The sequence below is a fragment of the Camelus ferus genome, chromosome 24 (assembly GCF_009834535.1).
Source record: "Camelus ferus isolate YT-003-E chromosome 24, BCGSAC_Cfer_1.0, whole genome shotgun sequence".
Taxonomy (NCBI): Eukaryota; Metazoa; Chordata; class Mammalia; order Artiodactyla; family Camelidae; genus Camelus; species Camelus ferus.
Window position 1 is genome coordinate 1,159,361 of NC_045719.1, and position 27,377 is coordinate 1,186,737.

Consider the following 27,377-nt stretch of genomic DNA (forward strand, 5'->3'; position numbering starts at 1 on the left):
CTCCAAGTGCTCGGGGGCTTTTGCAGCTGGACGTCTGTTGCTGATTTTCGCTTAATTCTGCTGTGGCCTGAGAGCATGCATTGTATGATACCTGTTCTTCTAAGTTAAAGCGTGCTTTATGGCCCATAATGGGGTCTGTCCTGGTGGATGTTCCACGTGTGTTGAGAAGCATCTGTGTTCTCTTGCTGTTGGATGAAGTGGTCTGCAGAGGTGAGCTGGATGCACGTAACTGATGGTGTGGCTCGGCTCAGCTGCGTCCGCCGTGACACTGCCCGCAGGGGCTGTCTGTTGTCAGAGGGTGTTGAAGTCTCCAGCCGTCGTGGTGGACCCGCCTCTCTCTCCCTGAAGCTCCGGCAGCGTTCGTGTCTTGTGTTTGGATGCCCCGTTGTTAGGCACGCACTCTCTGGGGATGATTACGTCTTCCTGGGGAACTGACCCCTTTATCATTGTGTGAGTGCACCTCTTTGTCTCTGATCGTTTTCCGGATTCTCAGGTTGCCTTTGTCTGAAATTAACATAGCAGCTCTAGTTTTTTTGTGGTTTCAAAAATATTTATATTGAAGTATAGTCGACTTACAATGTTGTGTTAACTTCTGGTGTACAGCATAGTAATCATTTATATATGTGTGTGTGTGTGTATATAAATATACACACACTTTTTCATATTCTTTTTCATTATAGGCTATTACAAGGTATGGAATACAGTTCCTTGTGCTGTACAGTAGGACCTTGTTTATCTATTTTATATACAGTAGTTTGTATCTCCGAATCCTGAACTCCCAGTTTATTCCTCCCCATCCTTTTCCCCATGGTAACCATAAGTTTGTCTTCTATGTCTGTGAGTCTGTGCTTGTTTTGTAAGTAAGTTCATTTGTGTCATACTTTTTAGATTCCACACATAGTTGATACCATATGGTATTTTTCTCTCTCGTTCTGGCTTACTTCACTTAGAATGATGATCTCCAGCTCCATCCACGTTTCTGCAAATGGCATTATTTTATTCTTTTTTATGGCTGGGTAGCTTTCCACTGTTTAAATGGGCCGCAGCTTCCTCATCCAGTCGTTTGTCCGCGGACATTGAGGTTGTTTCCACGTCTTGGCTGCTGTAAATAGTGCTGCTGTGAACACTGGGGTGCAGCTGTCTTTTCAAATTAGGGTTTCCTCTGGATACGTGTCCAGGAGTGGGACTGCTGGATCACAGGGTGAGTCTGTGTATAATTTTTGGGGGAATAAGTCTTACTGTTAAGAGATAACACAAATCTGTTAGAAATCCAGGACCTTAAAACTACAGAGAGAAAAGACAGCGGCTAAGGCGACGGGAAACAAAAGCTCGCGTCGGCGGTGGAGCGCCTGCCTTGCCTGCGCGAGGTCCTGGGTTCCATCCCCAGCACCTCCGCTAAAAAAATAAATACATAAGCCACCCCCCCCCCAAATATTTTAAAGAAAGAAACAAAAGCATGCGAAGAAGCTCGTGGCAGTCCCACGAGGCGGGTGCCTGACACCTTGCTCCGCTTTGCCCGGCCCCGTCTGCATGCCCCGGGGGCCTGGGGTCAGCGGCTGCCTTCAGGAGATGGCGTGCGTCTGGGGGACACTTGAAAGTCTGGACGTGTTGTTGTTGGGTGGCTTCCCTGTGGTCTAAGGAAGGTTGGTTTCTCTTGAACCGGGAGACGCAAATCCAGAGGTCAGCGCCTTGTAATTAGCCCAGGGAGCTGCTGGCCGGCAGGGCCTGACGGGGTCGAGGAGCTGCCTCTCTCTGGCGTTCCATCTAGGAGGCAAGGTCTCTGGGCTCTCAGTCATGTAGGGGCTGGTTTGGGAGACGCGGAGGAAGAGTCACCAGGAAGATGGGAAGCTGCAGTGTGCAGTGGCCCCTTTAAATATGCAGCTGTAGGAGTTTATAGCAGGTGGACTGTAAGATCTGGGTGACATTCCCAGGTGCCTGTCATCGCACGTGAAGGGAGAGTCGTGACCTCCACGGTCACTGTGGCCAGTAACAGATTTGGTCGTGGAAGTTGAAGGGTCTCTGAGAGGTTTTCTGATTTTTCTTTTAACATGGTATTTGTCCTGTAGGCATTGCCTGAAGACCAAAGATAACATGGACAAAACAGAGTTTTTGAGTGAGTGCTAGGATTTTTCAGAGTTTGCTTTTTTTTAAGCTAAATTTTTTTTTTAATTCTTATGTATTTTTTTTAATTTAATAGACTTTATTCTTTTAGAGCAGTTTCAGGTTCACAACAGAATTGAGCAGTAGATACAGAGTTCGCAAAAGCCCTCCCCGCCCACACATATATACTCCCCTGTGCTCAACGTCCCTCATCAGCGTGGCATATTTGGTACAATCCAGGATCCAACATGGGCACATTATTATCGACCAAAGTCCATAGTTTACATCAGGGCTCACTCTTGATGTTGTACATTCTATGGGTTTTGACAAATGCGTAATGACATGCAGCCACCACTATGGTATCATATCATACAGGATAACTTCACTGCCCTAAAAACCCCCTGTGCTCCATCTGTTCCTCCCTCCCTCCCTCCCTCCCTCCCTCTCCCCAGACCCCTGGGAACCACGGTCTTTTTATTGTTTCTGTAGCCGTGCCTTTTCCAGAAGGTCATTTGGTTGGAATCATAGGCTAGGTCTTCTAAGCTAGGTCTTGGGGCTAATGATCCAATCAAGATGTCAGCCTCCAGGAAAGCTCACGTAGATGCACACTCCTGGAATGTCCGCCACCAGCTTCTATGTCCCCTGGGTGAGCCGCAGCCATCCCCCACGTCCCCAGGAGACCCTCCAAACCCAGCAGGCAGGCCTGGCCCAGGTTCCTGTGAAATCGCTGCCTCTGCCCTTGGCCCTGGTGCACGTGCCTTTCTGTTTACGCTTCTCAAGCGAATGGAGTCTCTGTTTCCCACTGTCCCTTGAGGCTCCCAGAGCCAAGCCCCTCTGGCCTTCAAAACCAGATGTCCTGGGGTCTCCTTCTCTCAATGCCGGGACCCAAGCTGGGGAGCCTGACGCGGGGCTTGGAGCTCTCACTCCTGTGGGAGGGCCCCTGCGACTTAACAGATCTTCAGCTTGTGGGTCGCCCACCCAGGGGGTACGGGGCCCAATTATATCGCGAGCATGCCCCTCCTGCCATCCTGCTGTGGTTCCTCCTTTATGTTTCCAGTTGCAAAAGACCTTTTTTGCTAGATTCCAGTCTTTTTTCGGTGGTTTTTAAGCATTCAGTTGTGGTTTCATTGTAGTCGCAAGGAGAGGCAAGCTCGTGGTCCTACCACTCTGCCATCTTGACTGGAACTTTCAGAGTTTCTTAACGAGAGTTTCAGTGACGTGGGTCCCTTGAATACTGGAGAGACACAGAGTTGAATTCTCTACGTAGGGTGATGGTTCCTGTGTGACGTCCACTTGCAGATGTCCATGGGAGGGGCCTCTGAGGACTGGTCTCCTGTCCACATCCTACCTTACAGTTTGCAGGATAATGATGAGACATGCCTCAGGTATTCACAGAACAATTTTAGTACAGTTTCTCCAGCAGGGTTAAGTGCATTTTATTCCGGTGGGTGACTTTTTGAAAAACTTTTTGCAAAGCTCCGTTTTGAAGTTCTCTGGCTCTGACGTAAGGGCCAGATCATTACCCATATCGTTTGTCTGGTACTGGGCCAAGTTTTGGCTTCACCTGACAGCCTCTTTGAAATTCTCCCAGAGTCTCCTTCTGTGTAGGATCAGGAGGCCTTGACCGAAGTGAGGACTGCCCTCTGGGCAGAGGGGTCAGCCACAGAATTTCCTTGACCATTGAAGTCCTGCTCTTCTGTACCTGCTGCTGTAATAGCTTCCTCGTCAGGGGCAGTAAGGTATTAGGGTTCCTTAATCTGATGGCCGTTTGAAAGCAGGCTCCTTGCTGATGGCACTATCTCCAGAGCGCCTCCAAATCTTGCCCCTCCCTGCCGGGCCCCTCTCGGTGTCTGCACTGATCCTTTTATCCCCGGGCCCACAAGCTTTGAGCACCACTGACATTCGAATCGATTTTGCCTCTGGTAACAGGCAGACTGGAGACGAGCTTTGAGGCGCTTTGGCGTGGCCAGCCCTGAGATCCTGGACGAACCAATGCCCTCCTGCACTTCTTAAAACTAAGAATCCTATTAGGATCCAAGGACAAGTGAAATTGGATGTGGATTTTTCTATGAGAATTTCTAGCAGATCAATTTGAAGTGTGGAGATTTTGGCGCTTGTGAGACTCTCCTTCCTCAGGCAGGAGGAGTGTGGCAGGTTTCAGGGCATCACAAGGGTGGGCAGAAACGTGAACGAGGGAGATAGCAGTAGCTCTCACGGGGTGGAGGAGACCTTAGTCGGTCCTAACGGGTTCATTGTCTTGCAGAGCCCATGAGAAAGACAGTCCTACTGAGCCAGTGAGCTGTCCCATAGAGCCTGGCCCTCGTCCGCATCCACTTTGAAGGGCCTTTTAAAAATTAATTAATTAAAAAAAACTTGGGGTCGGGGAGGTAATTAGGTTTATTTATTATTATTACTTATCAGTGGAGATACTGGGGCTTGAACTGAGGACCTCGTGCATGCTAGGCATGTGCTCTGCCACTGAGCTGTGCTCTCCCCCTCCTTTTTAAACCACATTTAAATCAGTCAGTTTTATCAGTGAACATGTTTTTCAGTTCACCCCTAGCCTAAATAAACCTTTCACACCCCTGTGTGGTCCTCTATCAAAATGCAGATTACAGGGAGTGAGAGGCACTCGGTCCCTCTGATGCACTGACCTGAGAGCTGTCAGGTCGGTGGTTTCGGAAACAAAGGCTAATTATTTAGCAAACATGGATGTGCGTTGATTTTGTGACTTCTTAGGGAAGACTCCACCTACACTCTTCTTGGCCATCAGTGAAGATGTAATTACTTCATCCGTGCCCACTAACATCCACGACTTCTAGCTATTGACTTAGGGACTGTTTGTCAGGATTTTAATGAGCCGCCATCTTTTTATCCTTAGAAAGCAGTTGGGACGCCTGTGTAGAATTTGGAACGGCTGTCTGCCTCACTTTAATTCAGAGTGACTCCCTGAACACCTGTCCGGCAATCAGGGCTCTAACTCTAGGGTTATTCTGCATTCCTCAGTGCATTTTTGTCTGAGGAAAGTGCCAGGTGACGCCTCTGAATTTTGACCTAGACCGGGGGTCACGCCTGGGCGAGGCTGAGGTGGCAGGGCTGAGACGGCACACTCTGCTGAGTGTGGAAAGGCAGACAGGAAGACAAGCACCGCGAGGGCTGAAGCCCAAAGGACAGGGTGAAGTGGTGAGAGGGTAGGTGGCGCTGGGGTACAGACTTGCCGCGGGTAGTTTCTGCAACCATCAGCTCGCTCAGGGACTACAACTTCCTCCACCCCGGAGAAGGAAGGACAGTCCCGTCCTGTGAAAGAGGAGCTGTCTCCACAGTGTGCAAACGCGTCAGTGAGGCTACGGTGCACCTTGCCTCTGCTCAGTGTTACGTGTCAAATATACTGTATTCGGGGGAAAATGATCTAGCCATGATCTTGTTTCTGTCATTGCCCATGATAACAAATAAAATTTCACTTTTAATCTTGGATGAAAGTAACTTCCTTCTGGTGAAACAGACAGGAAATCCCGAACTCCTCTGTGAACGTGAGTCGTGCCGGCCAGGCGAGGGGCTTGCAGCCAGCGCCCTGAGGCCCCTCTGCTTAGTAAGCCACTCCGTACTCTACCCTTAGCAAACGTTTCTGAGCCCCAGTACCCCGGACAGGTCTTGTGGGGCAGGGAGGGGTGCGTCCCCACCCCAGCTCTCAGCTTCTCACTTCCCACAGCCCGTGGCCCCTCTTCTCAGGGGCTCCAGGCCCCCCACAGGTGCTCCAGGGTCCCCCCTCAGCTTCCCCAGGGGCCCGTCCCCCTCGGAGGCTGCTGCTTGGCAGTGAGCACACGGACCGCCTCATTCAATCCCCAGTGGCCCCAGGACGTGCTCCTTTCTGAATTTTACAGGAGTGGGACGGGAAGCTGCGGTTTGGGTGCCCGAGGGCAGAGGGTCAGCTGCTGCTCTGGGGCCGCGGCCCCGCCCGTCTTCGCAGCAGGTTGGAAAGCTGTGAGGTCACTGATCTGAGACCCCTCCTAAATGTCTTTGCTTCAGACATCGCGCTGCCCAGGGCAGAGTTTTCCTCCTCTTGTTACACGGCCTGGATTTCAGACGCTGCGGGACGTACCCCGGGCCGAGTCCCTGGGTCACCTGCTGCCGCCCCTCGCCGTCCTCCCAGGGCCTCTGCTGCTCCCGCTCTGTGTCTAGAAAAGGCCCAAGCAAAACGACAGAGACACTTAAAGAGGTGGAAACCCTGCTGTTAACAACGAAGGTACGATGCCGCTTTCGCAGCACGAGAGGGCGCTGCGGGCTAGGAAACCGGGATGTTTCCAGCCCGCGCCTTCTCAGCCTCTGCGCGCCTCGCTCAGCCTGAAAGCACGCGGTGTCCTCCCAGCGCGTCTCTGAGACTCAGCCTGGGAGGCCCCGCCCCGCGGCGCACCGCGACCGGGTGTCCCGGGGACGCACCTGCAGGGGGCCCGAGGGAAGTACGTTCTGCAAGTTCGTTTCGTCTCACTCCAGGTGCCGCGCGCTGGGCTTCTGGGTGCCAGGCGGCCCTGCGCATGTCAGTCCGGGGCTCCGGCCCCTTCCGTAGGGCCACCCCGCTGTCCTCTCCCCCAGCAGTCGGGAGGGGCGGAGCCGGCAGGAGGCGGGACGCTCCCCTCCCCCCGGCCCAGCTTTCCCCGCAGGCGCCCTGCAGGCACTCTGCTCTCAGTTCGTAGCGGAGTGGGCTCATTTTTACTACCTTTGTCTTTACATTTATTTATTTTTAAATTTTTAACTGAAACATAGTTAGTTTACAGTGTTGTGTCCGTTTCTAGTCATCATGTCTCAGTCATCCAGATACATACATCCATTCCTTTTCATACTCTTTTTCATTTTAAGTTACTATGAGATATTGAATATAGTTAGTTCCCCGTGCTGGACAGTGGAAACTTGTTGTTTATCTATTTTATATATACTAGTATCTGCAAATCTTGAACTTCCAATTTTTATTTTAATTAAAAAAAATTTTTTAAATTTATTTTTATTGAGTTATAGTGGGTTTACAATGCTGTGTCAATTTCTGGTGTACAGCACAAATTTTCAGTCAAACATGAATATACATGTATTCGTTTCATGTTCTTTTTCCCCGTGAGCTACCACAAGATCTTGACTATATTTCCCTGCGCTGTACAGTATAAACCTGTTTATCTATATACACCTGTCAGTATCTACAAATCTCGAACTCCCAGTCTGTCTCTTCCCACCCACCTCCCCCCTGGCAACCACAAAACTTCCAATTTTTAGATAACGTGTTTATCTGAAAAGTCTCCTCTAAGACTTGTAATTAGGATTTGGTCTGAACAGACAAATAATAAGTAGCAAAATGATACCTGTTCGGTGGATTAGAAACAGAATTTAATTGATTTGTTAGCTTTGGCTAGTTAGCATGGAGACACCAACTCTATCTGCATATAAAGGAGCCCTGATTGCATTTTCCTGTAATTAACAAGCTGAATAACTCCTTCCTGTCCATGAAAATGGATGTGTCTCCCCAGCAGGACTGCTCTGAGCGCAGTCCTTCATGTCTGCAGCTCTCTTAGGGGTGTCTAACACCAAAGCTTCTTTTCCGAGGTCACAGTCAGTGCAGAACAATGGAAAGTCCAGCTGAAAACTGCATTAGGTTCCTGCAGCTGCTGTAATAATTACCACAAACCTGGCGGCTTAAAAATGTTTTACATGTATTCGTTTTCATACTCTTGTTCGTTAAAGGTTATTATAAGACATTGAATGTAGTTCCCTGTGCTCTACAGAAGAAACTTGTTTTTTTAATCTATTTTGGGGACATTATGTACACCAGAAATGGACACATAGTAACTGACTATACATCAATAATTTAAAAAAAAAAAAGAAAAGAAAAACCATTTTTAACAGTTCTGGAGGCCAGAAGGCCAAAGTCAGTATTACTGGGTGGAAATCGGGGGTTGGTGGGGCCCACTTTCTCGGGCCCGCCCCGTCCAGCTCCTGGTGGCTGCTCCCTCCTGCCCCTGCTCCCTCTCGCAGGGCCCTCCTTCTGTCAAATTGCCCTCTGCCGCTCTGACAGTGAGAGCCCACCTGAACCATCAACGATAGTCTCCCCTCTCCAGACCCTTAGTTCAGTCACCCATGGAGTTCTTCTTGCCATTTCAAGTTCTCGGGATCCGGGCGTGGGTGTCTTCTGGGGGCAGTTCAGAGGCACAGCTGACCGCCTGGTAAAGCTGAGCTAAAGCCAGAGGACAGTGTGTCCAGGTGAAATGCAGAGCCGGATGTGAGAATCCCCGTAGGATTCCAGACTCAGATTTGGGCAGACCCTCAGGTAACCCGCTGGCCCTGCCCTGTGCTGGGAGCGAATCCGTCCTTGGAGAGGCTACAGGTGTCGTGTGAGTGTCCTCTGGGCGTCTCTGGGAGCTCTGGCACACTGTTCCAGAAGACCATGGGTTCAGACTGGGATCCCCCCAGTGACTGATGTCCAGGGGTTGTTTTTCTGTGCAGGGGTCGCTTTTACCTTTGGGGAACCTCTGAGGGTCCTGGAGCTGTTCCAGGATTCTTAGGTGTGGCCTTGAGTTCCATGCTGACCTGTCAGGTACTGAAACCCCATCGTCTGTCCAGGGATGAGCATGAATGCTGCATGTGAAGACGTGAAGTTATTTCAAAGGGATCTGGAAAAATAATATGTGAAAAATGTATAGAATGTATGGTTTAGAGTGGAAAAAAGAAGGTGGAAACAAGAAAAATCTGTCTCTCTGATAAGAAAACACTAACTCACTTCCATGCCGTGGATCCTCTGGGTTAGGGAGGGTCATCTGAGTCCTTTAAACTTCCATTGCTTTCTTTCTGCATTACTACAGAATCACTAAATGTGGTTAAAACGATTGCTTTTCCTCTGTTTACTTAATTTGTTCTTTCTACATGCTGCGCCAGTTTGTATGGGTTGTAACATATTTTAGGGTGTTGTGACTATGTATTTAATGGTACATTTTTCTCCACATCTGATAAAAATGCTGTTTAAATGAAGGATGAGGAGGTCAGGCACAGGCTGTTCACAGACACAAATCATTATTATGTGATGCTCCGTTTCTAATAAAAGATGTGCTATTTGGCCTTTTACCAAACCTTTCAGGATGGCAAGACATTGGTGCCGTGGCCAGTCCCCAGCCCTCAGCTCAGGGGCCAGTTAGCACAGCCTCTTCGATGCTGGTGGCTGAAGCACATTTCGATGATAGAACTGGCCGTTCAGTATGAGCAGAGAAAGGGTCATCCGCTTTCTCTGGGAAGTCGCTCTCCTTCCAGGGACTGTCTGTGTGTGAGGCCTGACGGCGACGCCCTGCAGGGAACCTCCGTGGCCCTCGCTTAGGAGCCGAGGGACTTTGGAGCAGAGAACTCCTGGGAGAGTCTGTCTTCCAGCTGCCCCATCAGCAGCGGGAAGCCCAAGGACCGATTTTCCAAAGTCCCGCAGCTGCCTGCCGAAGAGCCCACCCTGGAGCTGAGCTTTCTCCGCAGCCTGTTCAGGGTTCTCCATCATCGCATCTTTTTATTCCGGGGGAACTGTCTCTCAGCCGCTCAGATGGCTCTCAGGGAGCTCCCAGACCTTTCATAGGGGCGTAAATGTCCGTTGGTCCCACCAGAGGGGAGCCTGGACGTGACTTTTGTCCAGCCGACGGTGAGCTGAGCTGGCCATGGGGGTGACACGGTGGGACGGCCTGGTGTGGGTCAGGGGCACCGTCTCCAGCCAACGCCAGGAAGAGCCCAGGCGTGAGTTGGGACAGGCTGGGGTGACACAGAAGTGGGTTTTGCTCCCGCCGTGGTGCAGGGCCGAGGGCTTCACCATCGCTGGTGCTTTGGTGGTGTAGTGAGTTGTTGGAGCCATAAACACTCTGGGACTTGAAGATGCGAGAGAAGGTGAAGACACAGAGGACGGCTGAGCGCGTGGCTTGCAGAATGTGGCCACCCGGCGCCTTCCACCTCTGAGGCCGTGGGCCTGTGATGGTGTGGACGCCGGGGTGCACTTCACGTAAATGAAACGTTCGGGTGATCCACCACTTAACGGCTCTCTGGCCCCTGGATGTGCTGGACAACAAAGCCTTGTACACTGTGCGTATAATTTCTGCGGACGCCCTCCAGGTGGTTAACACCTCTTTACCCGAGTCCAGTGGGCTCGGCTTGGGGGACTGCTGCTGCTTTAACGAGCTCGTTGCGGCCCAGGGAGCTTTGCGACTCGCAGGTGGTGGACTTGCATGGATTCTGCACCCGCACCCTCGGCCGTCTTGTACGTGGTCAAATTTCAGGAGAGGATGTTTGGAACATTTCCTCCCGGGTCACCCTGAGCGTGGCTCTGTCTGATCTCAGAGACGCGTGGGCACAAGATACACATTGAAAGCTATATTCACTTGGCGAGCAAGCTCTGTGTGTGTTTTTAATTCATCCCCAGACAAAGCTGCTTTCTGTGCAGAAGCCACCGTTTTGCTCTTTGCTGAATGGAAAGACTCAGGGCCCCGTTTCACTTTCTCCACAGGAACAGTGCTGAAACCAACCCCAAGAAGACGTCCACAAAGTGCTGCGCTGCCCCGGGGCCCTGAAGGGAGCCTTCGAGACGGAAGGGCCCGGGGAGACAGGTGAGTGCGGGTCCTGCTGCCGGAGCCCTGGTGGCTGCCCGGGAAACTGGTGTCGTGGAGCAAGGGCTCTCGGGGGTCCAGAGCTGTGACCTGCTCAGGCGTGAGGCCCACCCTGAGTTCCCGGCGGTGTGATTCAGGCTCCCACAGACCCTCTCTCGTTCTGGAAACACCCGCCTGTCGTTAGAGCTGCTCCCTGGGGCCAAGGCTTCGTCTCTCCAGGTCACCAGAGTGCAGGGACCCGCAGAAGGCGTAGAACTGGCTGTTTCCAAAGGTCTTTGTCATTTAGGGCGCGAGGGCACCTGGGAGGGGGCGGGTGGGACTGGGGTCGTGTCCCGCACGCGCCCGGAGTGGGGAGGGGGGAGGGGGCTCCCAAGCGCAGGTGCGGGGCCGCGTCGACTGTTTCACAGCCAGGGTCGAGGCCCTTGTGTCTGTGCGGCAGCGGTGTGGGAGTTTATGTCTCAAGTCACGTTTGGGAAGGGGAAGTGGACTCCGGGTAAAACGCTCTTGTGCTTGAGATTCCCCCTTGTTCTTGGAAGCTCCGCTTGTGAGAGTAACACGAAAGGTTTGACTCAGATGTTTACTGCCACGCACATCCCTGCTTGTACTGAGGTCCACCCCGGAGTCTCCGTCCTGCCCGAGGTGAGCCTGGCAGGGCCGTGTGGTCCCCAGGTGGGCTCCTACCGCAGGCCCCGTCCCGAGGGGATGGGGTCACAGGGGCAGGGTGTGGGAGCTGCTTCCTTGAGGGGGCGTCCCTCCGGGGCTTGTCAGCAGACTTCTGCGCAAAGCCGCCCCTCAAGAGCAAGTGCGTTCAGGATGGACTGCAGGAATGGTGGGTTCAAGGCGACGAGTCCTTGGGGGGTGCTCCGAGTCAGTGCAGAAAGCCGGCGTGTTGGCTGTGTTCTGCCCGGGAGGCCCTTCACCAGTTAGCCCAGGGAGTTTTGGAAAAGTGCATCCAACTCTTCTCGTTTGGAAGACAAGGTGTTTGGCAGAACCGTCTCCTAAGGTCACTTTTGGCTTGAAGCTTACGTTGTTTTAAGAGACGATGGTGGCTTCGTGGAAGATGCTTCCCTCGGCCCTCGCCGATGGTTCCTGAAAAGGAGAAAATCAAATGGAGCTGTTCTTCAATTTTAGTTCCTGAATAACCGATTCTCTCATCCTTTGAACCTTAAGAAAAAAGTCAGACGGTACCTGTTGTGGAGTGTTTACCTTTCAGCTCGGACAGTGGCAACTTCAGACGGGAAGAGTCCTTAACGTCAACTGAGTTACGAGCGTGCCGCTGCGCAGGCTTCTTGCCGGGCATCCCTTCCTCGCTGAAGGCCGCACACGTGCACCTTCTCTTTCCTCACTTCCGCTCCGCGCAGGTTGGCTCGGTGGGTGGGTTTCTTTGCCGACGGAGGGTGTGTGGCTGTTCCTCAGCGGTCATTCCGTCGCCGGGCCTCGTGGGCACCGAGCCGGCCACTTGAGCACGAGCTGGGACCTGGGAATGGCGTCCCTTGTGTTCTTTGCACCTCCCGACCCCCAGCCCCATCTCAGGGGGCTGCTGATGTCCCATCAGAAGGAAAGACTGGAAGTGATGGGTATTTCCGCAGAGCCCGGGGAGCAGACCTTTCCTCTCTGACGGAGGCTGGTGGGAATCCTGACAAGGCTTGTGCGTGGAGGCATGCTCAGGGCTCACAGTGTTGTTACCAAACCCTGCCTGTCACCCTCCCGGACAGGAGGCCGCAGCGGTGCCCTGGGCTGGCGCCGCCCCGAGCCCAGGCTGGGGCTGGACAGAGGCGTTCGAGCCCTGGCTGTGCGCCCCCTGGCTGGGTGAGCGCAGTGGGGCATTCGGTTTTCCTGAGCTTCCCTTTCCTCCCCTGCAAGATGGGGTTTACCGTTGCTGACACCGATTCCAGCGTGTGGGGTGTTTCTCCACCCCACTGAGCAAGTGCTTCTCCGACCCCAGCTGGTGTCCCCCAGTGCAGCTCTGTCCTGGCACCACCTGCCTGGAGGAGCGTCAGGCCCCACAGGTTCAGGGCTCAGTCCAATGAGACTCCTCCCACCTCAGCCAGTCCCAGACCCAGTTGTCACTGGGCTTCTGGCCGGCGGGCTGTAGGTCAGACCCCCACGAGCCCTCCCTGGGCTTGATTGATCACCTGCGCGGTTCACAGTTTACTCACTGGATTGCCAATCTATTTCATTTTACTTTTTATTGAAGTATAGTTGATGTATAATATTATGCAAGTTACAGGTGTACAGCACAGTGACTCACAATTTTTAAAGGTTACGCTCCATTTATAGTTACTGTAAAATACTTGCTGTGTTCCCCATGTTGTATAATACATCCTTGCAGCTTAGTTTATACCTGAGAGTTTGTACCTCCTCGTCCCCTCCCCCTTCCCTCTCCCCAGAATGAAATTTTGCCGTTTGCGGCAACATGGATGGACCTAGAGATGATCATACTAAGTGAAGTAGGTCAGACAGAGGAAGACAAATATCACATGATATCACTCATATGTGGAACTTAAAGAACACAACAAACTAGTGAATATCATTAAAAAGATTCTCAGTGTATTTTAAAGGCTACGACTGGGGAACAGCCAGATGGGAGAGACGGGGAGCGAGAGGCAGTTGTGGGAGGGGCTGCAGCTTCCACGCCCTCTCCAGGCGCCACCCTCCCCAAGTCTCCACGTGTTCACCAGCCCAGAAGCTCTCGGAACCCCGTCCTTTTGGGTTTTATGGAGTCTTCATTATGCAGGCACGATTGATGAAATCAATGGCCATAGGTGATTAACTCAGTCCCCAGTCCCTCTCCCCTCCAGAGGTCAGGGATTGAGGCTCAGAGTTCCAACCCTCCGATCACATGGTTGGTCCCCCTGGCAACCAGCCCCCATCCTTAGGGGACTTTCCAAAAACCACTTTGTTAACCTAAACTCTAGTGCGGCTGAAAAGGGCTTGCGATGAATAACGAAAGCCACCTCACTGACTATAACTCAATAAAATTGAACAACAACAACAAAAGAAAATGCAAATAAAAAAAAAGCCGCCTTTAAGGCTCCTCGCTTGGGAAATTCCAAGGGATTTTAGGAGTATGTGCAGGAACGGGGAGGAAGACCAAATAGATATTTAATCACAGTATCACAGGTTAACACTGTTTCACACCTCGCAGGGCTGTTAGGAGGGCGAGACGAGATCGTGTGTGTCCAGCACACGGCCCAGGGCCTTGGACGATGTGACAACAAGCTTCAGCTCTTGTGATGATTCAGGGTCTTTCGTTTGGGGTCTTAAATCCCTCCCGGTGAAATGAATTTGAGTTCCCTGCCGACCTGAGCCCCTGTGCAGGGCAGTGCGTGACCAAAGGGAAAAAACCCCAGCTGTAAATCTGTCCCTTTTTTTTTCTGTCGATGTGGTCTTTTTAGCTGTTTAAATATTCATGTGTTTGGCAGATGCATTAGGGCCAGAGCGATAAATCTGAAACGTATAGACGGTTATCGGAGACATTACAGGGAGACAGATGGCCTTCGGGGCATCGGCGATTGACCACGTTGGCATCGGGAATTCAGACTGTTACGTGTCATTAAGTTTCTAGTCTCTTCTCCTTCCCAGTCTGCGTGCTGTATCGATGAGCAAAGGGGAATGTGATCGGTGCAATCAGCTTCAGAGGGAGCTGGGGGCTCAGGGCACGTCCACCTTTAAGCATCTGGTTTTCCTCTTATGGGAAGGAGCTTTATTATTTTACACATAGGTCAGCAGATACGGCTTTTGTTTTCTCAAAACACATTAAAAAGTATACAAGCAATTTAATTCCGTGGGAAAAAAAATCTTGGGAACATAGTGTTAAGAAGACGCCAGGCCCACAGTGGAGTTACTTATGCTCACATTCACAGCGCTGAGCCGAGACTGAATTCAGCCATGGTTCTCCAGGAACGGAGCCCTAACCGGTCCCTCGGGAGCCGTCTGGTCAGCACGAAGCCGGTGACCCACCTCCCGGAAAGTAACCAGCCCCCTTTCTCGCCTCGGACAACCTCCTGTTCCTGCTCCCTTCTGCCTGTGACAGTGTTTCACGTTGTCCAGCTCCTTGGAGATCCTTTCTATCAGCTGGACTGGATGCTGCCTGGTTTGAGCAGAGTTTTGCTCAGATACTCTTAAAACCTTTAATATGCCTTGGTTTATCTTTTAACAACAGAGAAGAGAAGAAAAAAACAAAACAAAACCTCCTACTGTCTTTTTGCTCTAACACAGCCTTTAGATATTTGGTTACTAGAGGGGGAAGGGGGTGGGAAGGGATAAACTGGGAGTTTGAGATTTTTGGATACTGACTACTATGTATAAAATAGATAAACCACGAATTTCTGCTGTACAGCAGAGGGAACTATATTCAACATCTTGTAGTAACCTACCATGAAAAAGAATATGAAGACGAATACAGGTATGTGTACATGTGACTGAGGTGCTCTGCTGCGCACCAGAAGTTGACACAACGTTATAAAATGAGTGTACTTCAATTAAAAAAAAGAAGGATGGATGGCCACTAATGCCAATTACATTTTCATGGAGAAAGAAAAAAAAAAGAAAAAAAAGTGTTCATTTTCTCCTCTGTCAGAGATGGTATTTGGAGAGAGTCCCAAGAGAGCGAGTAGTAAGGACAGTGACCGAGGCCTGGCACGTGGCCAGCGCTGGGAGACAGACCAGCTGTGAACTGAGGGACGCTGACATGGCGAAACGCACAGTCTGGGGGCCGGGCTTTGCCCCCGGGAGCAGAGAAGTGGTGTTTCTCTGACTCAGGGTGCAGAGGGTGTGGGACGACCGTCCCCCCGTCCAGTCCCACGTCTTTCCAGACAGCTGTGCTTCTCCATAAGGTTTCCAAAAAGACAAGCTTAGTTTTTAAAAGAAGCCTCTTGAAAATGCTGTATTTTCTTGAATCCTTTCATTTATTTCAATTTATTAGTTCAAAAATTGGCCCAAAATATCACTGAAGTATACAGGGCATCTTTTTGAGCCGTCCTGGATGCTAAAGAAGCAGATTGCTTTTTTACAGGGGCATTCGAATATAAAACATTTTTTTAGCCCTACTCAGAATGCCAGAAAATTGAGCGTTCCAAAGGTGTCTGAAGGTGTTTCAGCTTCAGACGTGAACAAATACATGCTTTGAATCGGTCTCTTTGTACCCGGTCCCATGCTGAGAACTAATTGCCAAGTTAGCAGTCTAGAAAGCAGAAAAACAGTAACTTTTCTGTAGATTTTTGGATAAGTTGAAAAGAGTTTTAAAACCTTAGTGTTTGAGCCCAGGGAGCAAGATTCCTAGAAGCATTTCTGACGGCAGGTTTGATTTATAACTCCGGGGCCGCGGAGGGGAGAGGCAGCTCGCAAAGCCGCCCGGCCAGCCCTGCACGACCCTGCGGGACCATGGCGGGCTTTTCGGGGGGCAACAGGGGTACTTAAATCGTGTATCCAGGGCATGTAGTTACTTGTTGAAAGCACAGATGACGGGATGAAGCATTTTGTTTTACCTCATCACAGTCTTCTGGGGAGCCTGGTTAGCAGCAGGAGATACAAAGTTCTGTACAAGTTGCCACAGCCTGGGCCGCTGTGGCCCTGGGGTGAGGGCTGCAAGGCCGCGCCAGGCGGGCGCTCGTCAGGGTCCCGGGCGCGCTCTGCCCTGCCCCTGGCTGGTGAGCCTCGTGGCTCCCAGGCTTTCCAGGCTTCCTTCTCACCACTCATCAGATGGAGGGCGTTCCCGTCCCAAAGGGCTGTCACGACTGCCTGTGAGGGTGCAGGTGAGCGTGTGCAGGGTCCCAGCCCGGTGTCCTGATCAATGCCGCCAAGTGTTAGTGTCTTCTGACTTTGTTCAGTGAAACAGCGCAGGTTTTGCACTTACCATAATGCATGTAATGCTTGGCATTTAGCGAACAATCAATACTTTTTTTTCCCTGAAAATTCAAAAAAGAATTCTTCCCTAATCTCTGTGCTGGGTGTGGTGGTGCCTTTGCAGCAGGAAAGTCAATAGCACCGTCTCCCGACTCTGCACTCATCAGCAGAGTGACCTTTTCCATGAGCTCTCCTCTGTGCTCCTAAAAAACACTTTTCAACAAACATTGATCCCGGGACAGCTGTGTTCTAGACCCTGCGTTGGGTGGTGAGCACTCGATGGGGAGCAGAACAGCCCCCACTTAGGGCCCCCGGTCAGCTTGCCCCTCGAACCACGGCAGACTCCAGCAGGGGAGGAGCAGGTGCGGGAGGCTCCACGAGGGTGCGGGAGGGGTGTTTACAGGGAGTGGTGCGTGAGCTGGGGTCTGACAGCTGACAAGAGAAGCCACGTGGGGAGAAGGCAGAATGTGCACCGCGGTGGGTGGGGGCTTGGTGGCAAGCAGCCGGGAAGGGAGCCCCACGTGGCTAAGCCAGCCACCCAGGTCAGGTGAGGGACAACCTGAGAGGGTGGGCTCTTTGGGGGGAGGGAGGGTGGGTCGTGTCTGGCGGGAGAACACGCGGGGCCAGCAGCATCAGGTTTGGGAGGGCAGGGGTGGATTTCGGCAGACTGAGGGTTTCCCCACCTGTGTAATGATGGTCGCTTGGACTGGGGAGATGGGGACGCCCCGGATGTTTAGGGATTTAATCAACAGGCTCTGGTGATGAGTCGACTGTGTCAGGTGGGGAAAGGGGGTTTCCAGTGCTCACCCCCAGGTTTCTGGATTGTCTGGCTGGAAGGATGAGCGTGCCGTTCACGGGTGCAGGAGATGCAGGCCATCCCGTGAGAACTCAAGTTCCCTTTGGCCACATGGAGTTGGACGTGCCTTTGAGGCCCCCCCGGGGGCAGGGGCTGTCTCAGTGCTTTATTCACAGACTTGCCTGTGGATTCGCCCTTTCATCGACCTCCTTGTTGACAGATTATAGGGGCCCTGTGCGCGCACTTTTCAGGACGGCAGCTTTCCTGTTCCTAACGGGTGTGGAATCGCCCACGTGCGCTTTCACCAAGTGGCACTAGAGGGCGCTCACCGGCCGGTGGCGGGGCGCGAATCCCGCCACCTCTTTGCCCGACTGCAGACCGGGCTTTGAAGTGGTTTAAGCAGACACAGTTAGGGCTTCTGCACTCCGTCCCATCGCCTACTCTCAGGAGGTAATGGTAATGGTTTGCAACAGTGGCAGAGTTCTTTTTTCTCTGCTGCTTGCAATCTTGACCATTATGAACTGGGAAATGTTCACTAGGAGAATAAGAACAAATTGCACCTAAATATTCTGTCGGCTTTTGGACATCGCACTTCTGGATTCTCCTCATGTTTGGATTTCGTAAAATCTATTTTCAATCCGTGTGATTTCATGAGAAGTCTGCTTTGTAGTGTGTGACCTTGGGCAAACTTAATGAGAGTCCATTTTCTCGTCTGTAAAATGGGTTTATAATAAGTGCCCACTTCCCAAGGGTTCTGTGATGACTGAGAGAGGATGTTTGTGAAGGAATCTGGCCCATAAAAATTGCTAAAGAATTTATAAAATCAGAGTTAAATGCTTTAATATCTTAATGCTTTCCCCTATTTTTAGATATTCTGTGTTATGTATATTTTGAATAAATCATTTATATAAAAATTTTATGAACAGAAAGAAATTTCTCTTTCTGAAAAGTTATAGTTTTCTGCTCATCAATAACCAAGAAGTTCTTGTCCAACATTCCATCTCCAATGGAATTAAATGTAAGGGAGAAAGCAGAATATATTTTCCAACGTAGGGTGTTTATAGCTTTGATTTTAGGGCCAAGAATGATTGAAAAGAGTTTTTAACATCTAACACTATAAACTCTGCATTCCTGTCCAGTGGTTTAGCTTCACCAGTTCAAGAAAAACACTATCAATCATGATCATTTTAAACATTAAACGCACTCTTCTATTAACAAGAAAACAAAAGGCTCTGCAAATCTTGCGTTACTCTCTGTACCCTTGAACATTTTAATTTTGGTAGCAAATCAAGCGTTCGCTTTTGTCTGTGAGGCACAGAAGGACGCCGCCAGGCACCTGGTGCTGATCTGAAAATTCACTCAAGAGCTTTTGGACCAACTGAGCTCCTTTCGTGAGTGTGGACATTAAACCCACCTTTCTGCTCGGTGTGGATGATTGGATTGATGATTGATTAAGGGATTTTTATCTTGCTCCAGAAAAAAACAAACCCTAAGTTGCCAGATCTCGGGGTGCCTTCCATCCAAAGTTAGAATAAACGCAGGTGCTCCTTTTAACATGGGAAATGGGGTGCAGTCGTGTCAGGACAGGCAGAGGGTGGAACAGCCCGGGAGGATCCTGAGGTGGTCACACCCTTTAGTGGCGGGGAGAAGCCTTCTCTGGGCCAGACCACCCAGCGCAGTGGCCGAGCCCAAGCCAAGACCAACCGTCAGCTCGGGGCCCACGTGCATCCTTGAGTGCTGGCCGCAGGGCGCTTCTCCTGGGACGGCGCCCTGTCTTCCAAAGTTCTTGTTTAAGGTGACTGGCTCCCTAGCCGCCACCCAGGTACCCCTGCATTGCCCTTGGATGGACCTGACCCGCCCACCTCAGCCAGGGGAGGTGAAAGAGGGCTTGTTTCTGTGTTTCCCCTGTGACCAGGATGCCCCGGCCCCGCAGTCCATGTAGGCACTCCTCCATCTGCAGCTCCGAAAGCTGGGGGCAGGTGGGAGTGGGATTAACCAGGTAGAAACGGCCGGTCCTGCTGGCGGCCCCTCGGCCAGAGGCTGGCAGACGTTTCCTGTCCAGGGCCAGAGAGTCAGCCTCTTCAGTTCAGCAGCCCACGTGGTTTGTCAAATGCAACTGGCTCACCGTCCGTGAAAGGCGCCATGGATGAGGTGTAAGGGAAGAAGGGTGCTGGTGTTCCCAGTAAAACCAGTGGGAAAAACAGGTGCTGGACACCGTGGGCTGTGGCCTGGTGCTGCCTCTCGGACCATCCCAGAGAGATGGCCAGTAGGTCCCATCTGGCAACAAGTCCAGGAGGAAAAGGGGACAGACGTGGCTTCACTCCCCCAGACCCTCACCCGGGCTGATGTCTTGTGCAGACGACTAGGGGTGGGAGCCTCCCGGTCCCCTGAGGGCGCACGTGCGTAGACCTGCGTCCTGTCCATCCTGGGGGGGCCGAGCACCATGCAGCCCTTCACACAGGCCCTTGCCCCACAGAATATTTGCAGGAGAGACACTGGGGTTTTTTTCTTCCTCCTTAACTGCGCTGCAGGATGTATGCTCAGCGGAAAATTCTCCAAGTAACACTTAATCAAACCTCCCGAGAGGGGCCGCCCCCCTCCCAGCTGGCCTCCAGCTTCGAAGACCGTGAGAGGCCCCGTGCTGGGCCGCTGAGGGCTCAGGGTGGGTCAGGGGTGCTCCTGGGGCAGCCTGGGGTGTCTTGCCCGGCCACCAGTGTCACCCTGGTGTACACCCAACGACTCTGTTTGGCTGTGGTGATGGAGACGGTGAGTCCCGTATTGTAAACGTTGTAAAGGAGTTAGGTTTTGCTCCTCGAGTGTTCAGGTGGTCGTGTGATGGGAAGGATCCCAGGTTTGAGGTCTTGCTCAGCGCAGCACCGTCCTGGGAGGTCGCGCTGGCTGAAACCCGAGGGTGGGGCGGTGGCCCGAGGGACTGGCCGGACAGACCGGCTCTGGTCATCTGTTGAATCATTCTACGTTTGTCAGTAAATAGTCCTTCCAGCATTGTTCCGATTGGACGGAGGCCTGTGTTTAAGAATAGTAACTGCTGCTTAAAATCCTGGACGAGCACTTGTACGTGCATATGCTTCCTTCCAAGAAGTGGAGTCTGCCTTGTAGGTGTTCCCTCCATATATTCACCCTTCTTACAGATTCTAAAGGTTGGGGCCCAGGAGAGCAGCAGGAAGATTTCTTTTGAAAGTTATTTCAATGTTATCGTTTCTCTTTTTGGGGGGAGTGTTTGTTTCAGGTAAATTACAGTCCTTGTGGGCGGTAACGTAAGACCACAATCATTTCTTCTGTGTTAAAATAATAGACCTTATTTCCTTCCAGCTCCCCACTCACGCCACTCACATTTTGCCTTCTAGGGGGCCCTCTCCTCCCCCCCTTTGTCCATTTCCAGGCTCTCTGGCCCCACCCGCTGGTTGGTTCGGCGTCTCCAGCATTCCCGACACGGCCGAGGAGGAGGTCATAGCCTGCGGCCTCTCGTCTGGACTCTGCCCAGTTCTCCCCCCGCCCCTGTCCTTTTCTCCCTCTCTCTCCTTCTGTCTGTTCAAATAGTTTAAAAATGCAGGTCGTGAAACATCAGTCTTCTGCTCCGACCCCAGACTCCCAGCACCCCTGAGGCAACCACAGGCGACATTCGACGTGTGTCGTTCAGAACCAGCTCCCGCTTCCTGCTGCCCCTGGTCCCAGCATCCTCCATCTGATCACGGTCAGGAGGCCTTCTCCCGTCCTCGGGGTGGAGTCCACCCCTGCTCTGACGTCACGTGCTCCCTCTTGGCTTGCTTGGTGCTTATTCCTGTGCACCCTGCGGGGCCCCCCTTCCCTAAATCTCCAGAGGCCGTGCTCTCAGGGGCCTGCGGGGCTGGTTGCCACTTAGACGCTCCCTTGCGTCCCGTTTTCCCTGACAGAGCCCAAAGCCCTTCCTGCTGCTCTGCAGCGCCTGGCACAGTGCAGAGGACTGACTTCATCTGACTGTTCCTCAGAGAGGCCAGTGTCCACCAGCTCCCCTGTTCCACTGTGAGCGCTTTTAGGGAAGGGGTGCTGGCCCGCTTTTGAGGCTGCTCAGACTCCAGTAAATGATCCTGGTGGTTACAAAACTCCAGCAGCAGCAAACCCTGCATGTCCACATCCATTGAAAGACAGACCGAGAGCAGATCTAGAGTAACCCGACTTACATGATTTTCAGGGAAGGAGTGGCCTGGGCAGTCTGTTCTCAGAGGAGAGGCACAGGAGTCCCTGGTCGTAAGTGAAGTCAGCAATCGTTGTCGACATCAAGGGAAACAGAAATTTATTAGCCAGATCTCAACAAAACCCTTCACGTGTTTTGTGGGTGGGACCATAAGAGTGAATGTTATATTATAGTAAAAGCGGCTGGCGAGGTGCACTTGCATTCCAATTCACATATATTTATGGAATGTTTTCCCAGCAATGGACAGACAATAAAACTAAAGATTGAAATAAAAAAAAACGCAGTATAGCAATGAGCTTGGCTTGGACATGGCATATTAAGCAGTCCTTTGGGACTGCTGCCCTCACACCTGCACACCGTTTTCCCTACAGGCAGCTCTCACAGTCGTGACAGCCTGACAGTCGCTCCGTCTTGCAGGGGACGACACGGTGTTTTGTATGGACCGAGAACGCACTGCAGCCCATGAGCAGAGCTGGCGCGGCGTGATGGACAGGTCCCACCGGCGTGGTTCACGTCACTGACCCTGCTATCCGTGTGCACGCTCTCCTTCTGGGGTTTCTCCACGGCCAACATTTAGAGGCAACTGTCTTTTTTGCCTTCAGCAGGCGCACGGGGCCATTTGAACCCACTGATGGTGTCTGGGGCCAGCTCCCGGGGAGGCTGCAAAGCGGTTTTCCATCCCGCTTTTTCCTTTTCTGATGGGTCTGTCCCATCTGGCTCCTGCTAGTCTCCTGTCACCCAGGCTCCTCAAGTCAGGAGGAAAATATCTGAAAAAGTAACTTCAGTCTTGGTGCGCGTTCCCCAGTGTGTTTAGTCCCACAGGAGTGTTTTAAATGCGAACCACAGGGCGAGGATCCTGGCGGTGGACGAGTCCGGCTGCGCTGCACTGGGAGGGGACAGGGTCGGCAGTGTGGCCACACAGTGGGGTTCATAAAGCTGCCCTGGGCACACGCTCAGGAACGCAGACTCATTTAAAAATTAGTGTTAGCACAGCAAAGTGGAACCAGCTGCCAGAGGTTCGTTGGCTACATCATGGGGTGAAGTGGAAATAAAGGGTTTTCCTACTAATAATTTTTGTCTCGTTGAAGCCACGGGGCCACCCCCACCACACAGCTTCTGTTCCCGGGCGTGCTCGTCCACCCGCGTGGCCGAGCCCACAGTTTGTCCTGGCGACCTTCCCTTACGCTGAGTCCCTGGGTTCCGTTGTAGCTGCTTTGGCTCATTATGGTCTCGAACCCCTTCTAACCCGGATGAGAGACGGAGAGGACGGGGCGGGGGCTCCCTATGGGCACCCAGCCTGGGGTGCGTCCGTGTGTCTGGCAGGGAGCCGGCCAGCACCGCTCGGAGAAGCAGGCTGTAAGTGGTTATTGGTAGAGTCAGAGTTCTATGATAAAAAAAAATTAAGTTAGGAAATGACATGCCTTAACTTACCCCAGATTTAGTGCTTTTAAAATGTCACAGTCAGCTTTCTATCCCTCCTTTTGTGTCCGAGCAGCAGCTAAGGCTGGGGAGCAACTTTAATTTCCCCGGGGCTGCCTGCTTCCCTGCCTCCCACTGTCACACCCGCGGCGGGGGCCGGTCTCAGCTCTCCATCCTGTCAACCCCGCCTTCTCCGTCCCGTGAAACCTACATTCTCAGGGTGCTGCGACCGTCTGGGAGCCTGAGGGTCTCGGTGACGTGGCTCCTCTGTCCTGCGGAGGGAGCCCTGCTGTCCCCCGTCTGTCTTTCTCCTTCTGTGAGGGGTCACCTCCCACCCTCTGGCCCAGCAGGTCGGGGGAGGGGGCTCATGTGCCTGAGTCTCTGGGAACGTAACGCTCGGCCACACTCTTGGTTCGACCTCCGACTGGGGAGGGAGGTGTCTTTCCAGTGGTTTCTGGTGTGAGTGAGCGGGTGGAAGAGGCCAGGCGGCCGGGTCCTTCGTGGGGTCCCCAGACGACAACGTAGCCGTGGTTTCCTCCCTTGTAAGTGCGTCCACGAGAGTTCCCGTGTCCAGGGCGCTGTCACAGATGAGAACGCAGGTGTCTGTCCAGCTGCTGCAGGGCCCGGCCTGCGGCCAGCAGCAGGGATCATCCATGGCGATGCTGCCCCCGCGGGGGCTTCAGGCTCTTTGGAGAACAGCCCCAATATCCCCCAGCCTGGCGGCGGCCTCCCGTGTAGCTGAGACCCAGAGAGGCCTGGGGCCGGCGTCTGGCGGTGCTGGGAACGCCTCGTTCCTCCGCGCAGATGAGCTGTGCCATGTAAATCGCTCTGCAAACACGAGGCGGTTATTTAACTAGTGCAGAACTAGTTAGTGCGAAGTGAGAGCGGGCTGAGGAGCTAGGCGTCTCTGGTTGTTTGGGGTTTTGTGGTTTTCTTCTCTGTTGCTCTGGAATATCCCCGAATAAGCCCAGCTCCGGGACCACATGTCATGAAGAGCCCGTTGGCCGAGAGCAGAGGCTCCTACTGCTGGTAGATTTGGGGGCCGTGTCATAAAATTGTGAGCAGATGACCTCTTATCACAGCACAGACTTTCTGCACAAGTGAGGCGTTATTTTGAAAACTGGCCTTGTGTCTGGAGAGAGCAAGTGGACGTTTTCCCAGTGTCCTCTCCCGCACACCCGGACCACCCGCGCCGGCTCCCCAGCAGCCCCGAGGCCCGGAGGTGGTGGCTGAGGGGGCGTCTGCGCCCGGTGCTGAAGGGCTTCATGCCAGGGTCTCATGTGGAGCTCAGTGTTCCTGGAATTACTGTCAGTTACAGATGGGGATTCTGGGAAAAAAGGGGTATTGACCGTGGCAGGAGAAAGGAGGGCCCTGGAGATGGCCCTGCACGGCGTGGATGGAGCCCCTGCAGATTCCAGAAATGCTCCGGCCAGGACTATCCGACACCGTCAGTGGGCGGGCAGGCGAGCCACAGTTCTGCGGCGCAGCTCAGCCTCAGCCCGAGGCCCCAGGCGCCCTGGGAGGGGGGCACCTCCCAGCACAGCGGGGGTGGGTACAGGTCAGCCCGCACCCGCCCGAGGCGTGCCTTGTGCTTTGTGGTTCCGAGGCGCAACCGGGAGGCATCACTCCCCGTGATCTTCCTGACAGCATCCCCTCCCCCTCCCGAGGGAGCATCTCCATTTTGGCCAAACATTAGGAATTTAATATTTAATGTTAAAAGAGAAACTGTTAGAAAGTCTGGGAGCCTCTCGTGTGCCTCGTGGCAATTATGAGATCCCTGGGCCCCCCTTAAACAAAGAGCTTTGATCTTCCAGAGCAATTACCAGAAGTAACAAAGCAACCGTGCCAGTAAAACCTTTAAAAGGCACATCTGCAGAGGGCGGGTCTGAGTGCAGCCCGTCTGTGGGCAGCTGGAGAGCGGGCGCGACCCCGGAAGGGCCTGTGGGCAGGAGTGGCCGAAACCGCCTCGTCCCCACGGCCAGCATTGCTTCGAAAGCCCGGGTGTGGTCGGTGGAGACGTTGGCCAGGCTGGCACTGTCCCCTGGTGGGAGGGAAGGCACTGCAGCGACGACGCAGTTTGGGACGGGATGGCTGCATCTGGGAGGTGTCTGTCTGCCGGCTTGCCAGCATCTTTAGAAGCAAGTTATGCTCAGAGCAACCAATCGGTTGACTCGACTGGAAACGCTCCGGCCTCACGCGGTCGCTCTGCTTGTGGGAACACCCGCTGAGGTCCTGGCCGTCACAGGGTCCGGTCCCGCTGCTGCCTTTCAGCTGCACCTGCACCAGGTGTCTCCAGGGAGCCCTGCCCGCTGGGAGCTCCACCCCCTCCCTCCCTCGCCCTGGCTGCGGGCCGTCACTCTGGGCCAGTGTCTTGGCTGAGATGTTCAGGTCCACAGCTTCTGACCTCCCCTGTGGAACCAGCTGGACTCAAGGCCTTTGTGAAGCCTCCCTTCTGGGTAACATCACGACGTCTCTCTTTCGCTCTTCGTTTTTAGTGACTCGATCAGATTCACGCACGTGTGATGGGGGAGGCGGGAGCCGTTTTAACAACTATTAAAATGGGGGGAGGGGATTGCTCAGTGGTAGGTGCGTACTTGGCATGCACGAGGCCCTGGGTTCAGTCCCCAGCACCTCGATTAAATAAAATAATAAATAAATAAAATAAACCTAATTACCTCTCCCTCCAAAAAGTAGTTAAAACTATACAGGTCTCTGCAGATCTACTTTCATCCATCTGAACACATGAATCTTTACCTTAGGTAAAAAGGAGATGCTGCCCTTCATATTTCTGTATTTTCCTGTCCTCAGATTGCATTCCGTGTGAAGATCTCTGCATGCTGGGACAGACACAGTGCCTTCAGTCGCTGGCTTCTGCACGTAGAGCTGTGCTACGGCTTCACTGCTCCGTATAAGCACTTCTCCACTAATGGGGACTTTGGGGCTGAAGTGTACGTTTCCAGCAACAGTACTTAAAATGCACCTGTAGTTAGGTTAAAAAAGCACTTTCTGTAGAAATTAAAAACCCCGTCCTTTTTTTAGAGCGCTGCCGTTTGGAGGAGGCCTGTCCCAGGAAGATGCGGAGAGGCTCTGTGGTGTAAAATAGTCCAGTCTCGTTTCCTGTGTGTTTTTATTGCTTCGACTGAATGAAAACTGTGTGTCATGCTCTGTGACAGGCCCTGGGGACACAGAGATGCGTGAGTCCCAGCCCCGGGGGCACCCACCCCCGGGCCCTGGGGAGCCCATGGCAAGCAAGGCAGGCGGTGCTGTTTCTACAGCAGGGCGGCCAGTGTCGCCCAGGGGCCCCGCGCGGGAACGGCCGGTCTCCCCCCATCTGTCCTACAGGAGAGGGCAGGTTTGGTGACGAGATGGGGAGGAAACCCTGGGATGCTATTTTGATAACACGTAACTCCCCATGCCTTCTTCCTCCTCTGAGCAGGAGACTGAGCACTGCCGGCGACGTTTTATTGAGGGAAAAGAGTGTTGGTCTTCTGAAACGTGAACAGAGCTGAGCTTGCTGCAGAGGAGAGGAAGGAGGCCTGGATGCTGACTTCCCAGTTCGCACGTCTGCAGCCCAGCAGAGACCTGTTTCCTGTTCTCTTTCCTTGTGTTTTTTCCCAAGCTGAGCCCTGAAGGCTTCAAAGAGCCTCATGCAGAGTGAATATCTGATTTACAGCCTCAAGAGCTGTATTGTTCTGTCGTCAGATCCCTTGGCCGTTAACGAGAAAGCTACGTGAACAAACACGAGGGAAAAAAACCCCGTTTGTTTGCCTGGTGGCTTTCGTCTGCTTCTCAGGATGTGCACACAGTGCATCATTCCCGGAGGGCAGCTCAACCCGACCCGCCTGGATCGTGGAAGGGGGTGTTGGGCTGGAATGCTGAGCGTTGCCTATGGTTTCCGAGGCCGTTTTCCAAAAACAATATGGTGAAAATGGGGTTGTACACTTGATTTTTCCACAAAGCGTGGGGTTTATATTATACGAAACAGTCCTTGGCTTAAGGGCCTCGTGTTCCAGGAGGTCGGCTCAGTTATCTGCTGGTCGTGACATCGGCGGATTCAGAAGCGCGCTCTTTGATACGCGGGGCTGACAGGTCTTCTGGTTCGGGGGTGACACGAGAAACAGATTGGGGGCGGCTAGAAACAGCTGCCCCGAGGCGCTCCGGTCCTCTCTCCTCATGCAGGAATCGGGGTTTTAGTCAAGAGAGGCCAAGGGTCAAGTTCTTGATGCATGTGAGTGAGGGTCACGGTGGCCCGGTCATGCCCACGGACACTAAAAGTTAAGATCTGCCTCTTGCAAAGTGGCGTGAGTTGGGGGAGCTTCTCGGAGCCAGAAGCGTGACGTTCTTTTAAGCTGATGCAGGTGAAACGCAACGCTTCGGAAGGTGCTGGTTTGAAGTAAGACCCGGCACCTGTGGAACATGA

At 52.8% G+C, this 27,377-nt stretch overlaps 1 long non-coding RNA gene across 1 annotated transcript in view; it reads left to right on the forward strand.

Annotated features, from left to right (window-relative positions):
* LOC116659592 overlaps positions 1-27,377 on the forward strand; it is a 188,601-nt gene that overhangs the window by 33,028 nt on the left and 128,196 nt on the right. The window contains exon 2 of the long non-coding RNA XR_004314941.1: positions 10,604-10,703. This is a non-coding gene — a long non-coding RNA (uncharacterized LOC116659592). The remainder of the gene's footprint in view (positions 1-10,603; positions 10,704-27,377) is intronic.